This window comes from Nematostella vectensis, chromosome 4, assembly GCF_932526225.1.
Source record: "Nematostella vectensis chromosome 4, jaNemVect1.1, whole genome shotgun sequence".
NCBI classification, from domain to species: Eukaryota; Metazoa; Cnidaria; class Anthozoa; order Actiniaria; family Edwardsiidae; genus Nematostella; species Nematostella vectensis.
In genome coordinates, this window is record NC_064037.1 from 15,058,251 (window position 1) to 15,068,061 (window position 9,811).

Here is a 9,811-nt window from a genome sequence, read left to right on the forward strand (position 1 = left end):
AAAAAGGGTTATTCAGATCATTATTACTGGACGCTGATTGGCTTACAAACAATTGAACCGGTACGAATGGTATAACAGCCCAGTGACAACCAGATGTGGCCATCCGCATTAATCTAGTCTACTGTTAAACTAACCATGCATTGTTGTTGTGGTCAAGACCCCTTTAATCAAACCATAAACCTTGTAAGTCAGGGTGAGTTCCGGACGAACATTTCGATTTAAAATAGTTGAATATAATATATGAATGAAAACGTAATTCCCATACATTTTCTGTTATGTGTAATGCTTTTTGTTTTCAAATATTTCTGTAAATAATCCTAAAAAAAATATATTTTTGTCGTTTTACAACTTCTCTGATTTTCCCGCTGTCACTCTTTATCAACTTGCTTACACTGTGTTTTGAATTGGCTAAGAGACCAAATTCTTGAACGCTGATCGGATGCTATATTGGCGAGTAATAAAATGGTTTCACAGTTCTGTAAGAATCGCTAAAGAAACTTTTCCTCAAATAAAACACATCTACAAATCAAGACTTATCTACCTCGGGTAAGAGCGACCTTGATGACTTATGTATACACAATTGTGTTTGTAAAACTTTGTATCAGGTGGCTTATTTAATTAAAAATTCATTTTTTTATTTATTGGTTATTGTGTGAGGAAAAAAATGTATTTTGCCATCAACCTCGCAAAGTCTTTTTTCTCTTTTCCTTGTCATTTGTCTTTGTTATGTTTTTACCCCAAATCTTATTTTCATATACATAAACGTCAAAATGTCTCCGTTTCTTTCTCGTACTGTATTAATTAATCTTGATTAAAGTCAATATTGATCTGTTGTCTCAGGCCCGTACCCAGGGGGGGTGCAGGGGCTGCAAATGTAATGTTCCGAGCTTTATAGAAGATGAAGGATATTGTAGGTTGGATAGCGGAATAAGGTACTCCAGAGGTAGTGATCGAATGCTGTTTATTGATAGTCGAGTTAAAGCTTATACGTGATTACAAATGGGTGCGGTTATCTAGTATTGATTACAATGTCAATCAAATAATACAAATAGGCTGTTATCATCTCCCTTCTTAAAGAATTTGATTTAAAAGGCATTTAAAACAAATTAATGAAATATACAATGTTTGCGTCATTTACAAGCTAGATTCCAAAAGCTGAAATAAAATGATTATAGTGTTCATAGTCTATATCAAAAATCAAATCTATTCGTCGTATCCATATCTAGTAGGTGCGTTGCGAGATCTGTTTGATCGGCGAAGTTCGGGTTGTTCTTTGGGTGCCGTTGGTTGTTCCGTAGGAACAAACAACAAGCCAAATACTTCAATAGAGGTGCAAAACCTCACTATGTGCACTATGTGCGCCATATTCCTGCACACGATTGGGGAAGACGCACTAGAAGTGTACGACACTTTCACTTTCGCAGATAGTGAAACGGACAAACTTGAACCGATAATCAGCAAGTTTGAGGCATACTGCACGCCAAAGAAGAATGTGACGTACGAGCGATACATTTTCAACTCGTGCGCACAAAATGGTCGGTCTATCGACGTATTTGTAACAGATCTAAGGTCCAAAGCCAAGACCTGTGAATTTGGAACACTCCAAGACAGTCTTATTAAGACAGGATTGTTTGTGGAATCGATAGTGATAGTATCAGGGAGCGACTACTCAGAAACACCGAACTGACCCTTGACACTGCCATCAATGCTGTTAGAGCCGCCGAGACGAGTAAAACGCAGATAGAAAATCTGAAAGGTGGTGCAAGTCTCGAAGCAGCCGCCCTAAACAAAAGAGGAACAGCTAGGAGAAACCAAAAACAGCATAACCAGCGTAATCCTAAGAGAGAGGACAGGAAAACGTGGACGTTGCGGTTCCTCCCACAAGCCAAAAGAATGTAAAGCATTTGGTAAAGAATGTTTCAAATGCAACGGAAAAAATCATTTTTCATCTATGTGCAAATCGAAGGAAGTCCCGCCCAAGAAAGTTCACGACTTGGAAAAGGACAGCGTCTCAGAGAGCGACGACTCAATTGACGAGTTATTTCTTGGTGAGATCGACTCAACAAAAAGCGACGCCAATGAACTCTTTGTTACCCTTAACGTGGAAAACAAAGACATCAAATTCAAGGTTGATACTGGAGCTCAATGCAGTGTTATTCCAGAAGACATCTACAACTCACTGCCGCAAAAACCAAGGCTACAAGATGCAAATATCAGGCTAAGTGCCTATGGTGGAATGAAAATACCGCTGTTGGGAAAATGCTCTCTCGCTGTGAGACGCGACGGAAATGAGTCAACCGCGGAATTCTATGTTGTCAGAGCTAGCAAAGCAAAACCCCTTATCGGTCTTCAGACATGCCGGATATTAGAACTGATAAAATCAGCCCAGTACTACGCTATTTTGACATCAATGAAGAAATAGTTATCCAATGTGACGCCTCACAAAACGGAATGGGAGGATGTTTGATTCAGGAGGGACACCCTGTAATTTACGCTTCACGATCACTAACGGATGCTGAGAGAAACTACGCCCAGGTCCCATTCTGTTATCGATAAACATGCACCAATGAAAATTGCCTCTCGTGCAAAAAAAAGACAACTTAGTAAACCATGGATTACCAATGGCATCTTAAAATCAATAAAGCACAAGCAAAAAATGTACCGAAGTCATTTTTTTAGCAAAAACCAAGAAAAAGTAATAGCATACAAGCAATATTCTAATACTTTATCACATCTTCTCATCAAAAGTAAAAAGGAATATTTCCATTCTCAATTTATTAGCTGTAAAAACAACCTCAAAGCTACCTGGAAATTAATCGGCAAGCTGATACAAAGGAAAACAAAGGGGCAAAGTGCTCCTAGTCGCATTACTTCAGGAAATAGGTCGTTTACCAATCCTTCTGATATTGCTGATCAGTTGAACAAATTTTTTACAAATGTAGGAACCAATCTAGCTTCCCAAATTAAAGATGACAAATCCATATCTCCTACATCCTATATTAAACAATCTACAACTTCTTCTTTTGTTATGTCTCCAGTTTCAGAAGCACAGGTTTTTTCACTTTTTGCATCTCTTAATGAAAATAAATCATATATTACTATTCCTAATAAATTTATAAAATTGTCAGCATCCATCCTAGCCTCTCCTTTTACTGCCATTTATAATGAATCTATAGCAAGTGGTGAAGTCCCTGATATTTTCAAAATCTCAAGAGTTACTCCTATATATAAAAGTGGGGATGCCACTGAACCAGGGAATTATAGACCAATATCAATAATCTGTTCATTTAGTAAGATTCTTGAGAAGCTTATCTACAACCAGCTGATTTTTTTTCTTGAAAAACATAAAATTTTATTTGAATTTCAATTTGGATTTCGGAAAGGCCATTCAACCGAACATGCCATATTAGAAACTGTTGAGACCCTCAAGTCTTCTATTGACCAAGGTATGACTACATGTGCTATTTTCTTAGATTTTTCAAAGGCATTTGATACTATTAACCACGACATCTTATTAGCTAAAATGTACAAATATGGAGTCAGGGGAACCCCCGCAAAATGGTTTTCTAGTTATCTCTCTAATCGTCATCAGTTTGTTAAAATTGGCAATGCGGAATCATCTATGCTACCAATCTCTTGCGGAGTTCCTCAAGGATCTACTCTTGGTCCCTTATTATTCCTCTTATATATTAATGATCTCCCCAACTCTTCTAAGAAACTGAAATTTAGAATATTTGCAGATGATACAAATCTATTTTATACTTCAAAAAACCCCAAAGATTTAGAAACCACTGTTAATAGTGAATTAGACAATGTCATCAAATACTGTAACGCTAACAAGTTGTCCATTAATTTTAAGAAAACGCATCATATCACTGTCACCTCCCCCAGAAAAAGTGTTTCTATTGACTTAACAGCATATGGTATAAAGAATACTAACAACATAAAATACTTAGGTGTCTTTATTGATGAACATCTCAAATGGAATTCACAACTAAATCATGTTAATAAATGCCTCGCAAAAAATCTTGGAATCATTTCCAAGTTACGTTATTTTCTTCCCTTGACTACTTTAACACAACTATACTATAATTTAATTTACCCATATATTTCTTATGGTATAATGAGCTGGGGCTCGGCAAGCCAAACACGGCTTCGCCCTATCAAAACGAAGCAGAATAAATGCATTCGCTCTATTTTCTTTGCTCCCCAAAGGGAAAGTCCATCGAATTATTACCAACTGCTTAGGATCCTGAATCTTGATAACATACATAATCTAAGGATATCATCTCTTGTTTATAAGCTCCAACACTTTCCTGATACTATGCCTAAGCCATTATGTAATCTAATCCTGCCTGCCACTCAAGTTCACTCACATAATACCAGATATGCTTCCAAAGGCAATCTCTTTAGGCCAGCTTCCAAAACCAATTATGGATTAACTAAATTTACAGCCATGTCTTCTAGATTTTGGGAAAAAATACCAAATTGCATTAAGTCCTTACCTTACAATTCCTTCATAGAACAACTGAAATTGCATTTATTAAATAATCAGAATTAATATTGATCCACCCTGGCCAGATTTACTTTTCCTCACTCTAAAATATTATATTTTGTTTATTTATATATTATATATTGTAAAAAAAAAAAAAAAAAAAATATAATAATAATAATAATATTATAATAATATTATAATAATATCCTGTAAGACCCTCGAAATCTGACTGTGGCAGTGACCATCTCGAAAGCTTATGCTTCTATGGTCACTGCGCACCTTAAATTTTTTTTCTTCTTAAGTACCGTAAATAGTTAACTTCCCCTTTTTTCTACCTGTATCCAAATATTCTTTATCTTATTCAAAATAGTGCAAAATAAAAAATGAATGAATGAATGAGGTCGAAAAGGAACTGTTGGCGATCGTCTTCACGTGCGAGCGATTTCACCAGCTTATCGGCAGAAACGTGAGAGAAATAAGAAAAGGAGATGCAGAAATTCTCAACGAATTCAATGATATTTTTTAAGGACTTGGACTCGTGGATGGCGATCACTAACGGATGCTGATCACTAACGGATGCTGAGAGAAACTACGCCCAGGTCGAAAAGGAACTGTTGGCGATCGTCTTCACGTGCGAGCGATTTCACCAGCTTATCGGCAGAAACGTGAGAGAAATAAGAAAAGGAGATGCAGAAATTCTCAACGAATTCAATGATATTTTTTAAGGACTTGGACTCGTGGATGGCGAGTACCATATCACTTTGAGTAATGAGGCTCAACCTACAATCCATCCGCCACGCAAGGTACCCCTTAGTCTGATGCCCAAGTTAAAGGAAACCCTGGAGAAGTTGACCAAAATGGGTGTCATAAGCAAAATGGAAAAAGCGACTGACTGGGTTAGCAGTTTAGTTATCGTAGAAAAGAAAAACGGAACCTTGCGTCTGTGTATAGATCCAAAGGAACTGAACAATGCAATCAAGCGCGAGCACTACAAGCCGCCAACCGCAGAGACATTGTCAAGTAAACTGAGCGGGAAAAGGGTTTTCACCGTCATTGACATGTCCAATTGTTATTGGCACAAGAAACTCGACGAGGAATCTTCGTACTTGTGCACATTCAACACGCCTTTCGGAAGACACAAGTTCGATAGAATGCCTTTTGGAATTTCTGTAGCTGCTGATGTAGCACAGAAATTGGTTGATGATAATTTCAGTGACATTCCTGGAGTTTTAGCGGTACACGATGACATCATCATCGCAGGGAGCGACAAGGCGGAGCACGACGAAGCTCTGAGCCGTGTGTTACTACGCGCAAGGGAACGTAACATCAGGTTTAACCGTGACAAGATCCAACTACGCGTGAATCAATTCAAATATCTTGGAAATATTGTCACAGCCGACGGATTTAAACCTGACCCAGAGAAAATAAAGGCAATTAAGGAAATGCCACAACCGGAAACCAAACAAGATCTACAACGATTACTTGGCATGGTTAATTACCTGTCACAATACATTCCGAATATGTCGGAAATCACGGCACCTTTGAGGTCACTTCTAAAGAAAAACGCACAATGGGTTTAGTATGACGAACACAAACAAGCAGTGGATAAGATAAAGGAAGCGCTAACAAATAGCCCAGTACTACGCTATTTTGACATCAATGAAGAAATAGTTATCCAATGTGACGCCTCACAAAACGGAATGGGAGGATGTTTGATTCAGGAGGGACACCCTGTAATTTACGCTTCACGATCACTAACGGATGCTGAGAGAAACTACGCCCAGGTCGAAAAGGAACTGTTGGCGATCGTGCACAGCGATCACAAGCCACTCGAGGCGATAATGGCTAAACCATTATCTCAAACACCCTGTCGCATTCAACGCCTACTTATCAGATTACAGAAATACAACATCACGGTACACTTTGTACCCGGAAAAGAAATGTTTATTGCGGATACGCTGTCAAGGGCATTTCTGATTGAAGACACGGACGAACAACAGGATCTCAATGAGGACATTGAAGTTTGTGTCCACAGTTTTGTCAAGGAAATCCCGGCGACAACTCACAGGCTCTTAGAGCTAAAACACGCATCCGAAAATGACGTGACCCTACAAGAGTTACGAAAACAACTAATTAAGGGATGGCCCAGCCACAAGAGAGAGGTCAAACCAATCATTGCACCTTACTGGACAATTAGAGACGAACTTAGTGAGGCTGAAGGCCTACTTTTTAAGGGAAATCAACTAATTATTCCTACATCTATGAAGGAAACGATGTTAAACCTCATTCACGAAAGCCATCTCGGCATAGAAAAATGCAAAGCGCGTGCCAGAGCTATTATTTATTGTCCTGGTATGTCGCGTGACATCTACGAAAAAGTCAGCAAATGTAAAGTCTACATGGAACACCAGCATAAGAACATCAAAGAGCCAATGCTACCACATGAACGACCGAAACGACCCTGGCAAAAAGTTGGATCTGACCTAATGGAACTTAAGGGAAAGGACTATTTAGTTGTAGTTGATTACTACTCTAAATTTATTGAAGTTTGTCTATTGCGTGACAAGACAGCCGCTACAGTAAAATCACACATGAAATCGATCTTTGCAAGGCACGGAATTCCAGAAGAATTCGTGGCAGACAACGTGCCATACAACTCAAAGGAATTTAAGGATTTCGCCAAAGACTGGAACTTCAAACTTACAATATGTAGTCCCCGATTTCCACAGTCCAATGGACGCAGCGAGAAGGCTGTACAGATAATAAAGCGCATCCTGAAGAAATCTGACGATCCGTACATTGCACTACTGGAGTATCGCAACACCCCAGTAACAGGAATGAGCTACTCTCCTGCTCAACTTCTTATGAGCCGCACTACAAGATCTAAGCTTCCTGTCAACAAGGAATTGCTAGTTCCTAGTGTCCCTACTGGCGTTAGGGAAGAGCTAAAGGCATGTCAAGACAAACAAGCCAAATACTTCAATAGAGGTGCAAAACCACTAGCACCCCTTACACCTAACGAGGGAGTGAGAGTCTATGACAAGAAGAAATGGATACCAGCAACTGTCAAACAAGAAGCTGGAACTCCTCGCTCATACATCATACAGACAGAGACAGGTCAGGAGCTAAGACGAAATCGACGACACCTTCTTAAGACCAACGAACAAGCTCCCGAAGTAAAACTACCAGAACCAGAGCAGCCCGACTCTCCTACGGAACATTACAGCGAACGCCCCCCCCCCCCCCACCACCACCACACACACACACACAACGACCGTAGGTCCACTTTTGGTTCTCAAATAGACGTGCTATTTGTAGAAATAAACTATAAAGCATAAGCTAGATCACTCTGGTATGTAGCCAAATCCGAAAATAAACGTCCATTGGAGGTACTGCAAACGTATAAAAAAATTCCTTTTTGTTTTTTTCGGGGGTGGTCAGATTTTTATCTGAGAGAACTCATGAATGATTAGCCAGTCCTTTAGCTCTTGTTTTCTTCTCTTACCTAATGTTTCGACGACTCTCTCATTACCTGAAAAATGAAAAGTGTGCGAATTAGACACCGTACTTTTTCAATTATAGAAATAATAATTAATAATTTATAACATTTATATTGCGCAATTACCAATATGAAAAACTTTATCTTTGCAATATCGAGTAAAAAGATAACTATATTAAAAACTATATTAAAGATGTCAACAAAAGAAATGAATTGATTTTTAATTTTAGGGTAACCGCTGTTGTGAATGTTTTTTTTATGTGTACTAGATTTGAAGCATTGATATTTCTCGAATGTTTTCTTTAATGATAGTGTCCTGTTATGTTGGGCCACATCTGAAAATAGGATGCAATAGATTTTCAATTTCAATGCAATAAAACATTTGTCCATTTATAAATTATCGGGCTACCGATAGCCAGGTTTCCTGAATAAATTGTCTTTATAAAATTTAGTATACTGAAGTCAATCCAAAACTGCAAAAAATCGGTCAACGGGAAAGTAGTTGTGAAGCTTTATTTTAAGAGGGAAAACTTATGGCCCTCAATAAAAAAAATTTATTTCATAATAATTACACTAACAAGCAATAACAAGAAAGACCATATTTATTGTGAAATAGATAAAAAAAACTCCCAGTCCGAGGCTTGACGTGGGTAGATAATGTTGACGCATTGCAGCGCAGAAAGCCGCACTGGTAAGTTTGTAATTTCTCTGTTGTTTATGTCATTTTTTTAGTACTTATGACTGTTATTTGTCACAGAAAACCGCCGCAATCAAGACTTAAGTGTACCATTGTGAGTCGTTGAGTTTGTCAGCGTCGATATTAAAATCGTTGCGTTAAATTGGTTTTCGTGTTCATCGCCCATCCTCGTACGGGTCTGCGCACGTGGTGACATCAGGATAATGGGTTTTTAGTGATATAAATAGCTAACTAGGAAAATCCGTGCGCTGTGTAGTTTAAGGCGAGATATTCGAAGAAAAACAAAGAAGAGGAATACCAAAAGAAATAAAAAAATGATACAAAACCACAGGCAGACCAAGCTCATATAGTGTTTATATGAACTTTGATCGTCAAAATTCGAAATCTTGAACATCTAACTCTAGAAGACTGGGAAGCTTTCCTCTTTTACTACTTTACTCTTTGCCTATCCTCGAGAGAATGGATCATCTAAAAATAAGTCTAAGACCAGCCTGGAAAATTATCAAGCCGTCTATACTGTGCAACATCGCAATCAAAGCTAGCAGGCCAAGAGCGATAAAAATTGAAGGGGGACATTCAGAATATTAGGTTTTGGTAGGCATGTACTCAGTTTAGAAGATAATTACTTTGTGTAAACTTTGCTTAGGAGTAAAGCTTTGTCCATGAAGTATCTAAAAAAAAACGTAGGAGACATCTTGTAGAAAATCCTACGGCATATTTGTTTCCAAAAATTAGGGGGATGGGAAATTAGTTAGACCAAGAACCTGTATATATAAATATTAACATAGAAAACTCACCAATTGTCATTAGTACGACCAGAATTGTATCCAAAGCAAGTCTTGAGTTATCAGGAATCGCGACTCTGGAAGGGTTCTTCCTGATTAGAGTTCTCGGGACAACATCGAAATTGATGTGTCCAGTTTCACGCTTGGATGTTATGTGAGGTTCTGAAAGTGGGTTTGCAGCTTTAGGTGACGATATATTTAGACAAAACCACTCAGCATGACGTTTTTTGCTATGCCAAAGTAAATTAAAAATTTGGTATCAATTGAGGAAATCATAGCAACCTTTTCATTGTTTGAAAGGAGCGTTATGAAGTTACTGAGGGTTACTTAAGTAA

General features: G+C 38.2%; 1 protein-coding gene across 1 annotated transcript in view; it reads right to left on the reverse strand.

The window, feature by feature from the left end:
• Positions 1-9,666, reverse strand: part of LOC5507273 (sushi, von Willebrand factor type A, EGF and pentraxin domain-containing protein 1) — a 32,468-nt gene extending 22,802 nt beyond the window's left edge. The window contains exons 1-2 of the mRNA XM_048726515.1: positions 9,489-9,666; positions 8,001-8,027 (exon numbers count right to left, since the gene is read on the reverse strand). The gene's annotated coding sequence lies outside the window, so the exon portion shown is untranslated. The remainder of the gene's footprint in view (positions 1-8,000; positions 8,028-9,488) is intronic.
• Between the last annotated feature and the right edge of the window lie 145 nt (positions 9,667-9,811).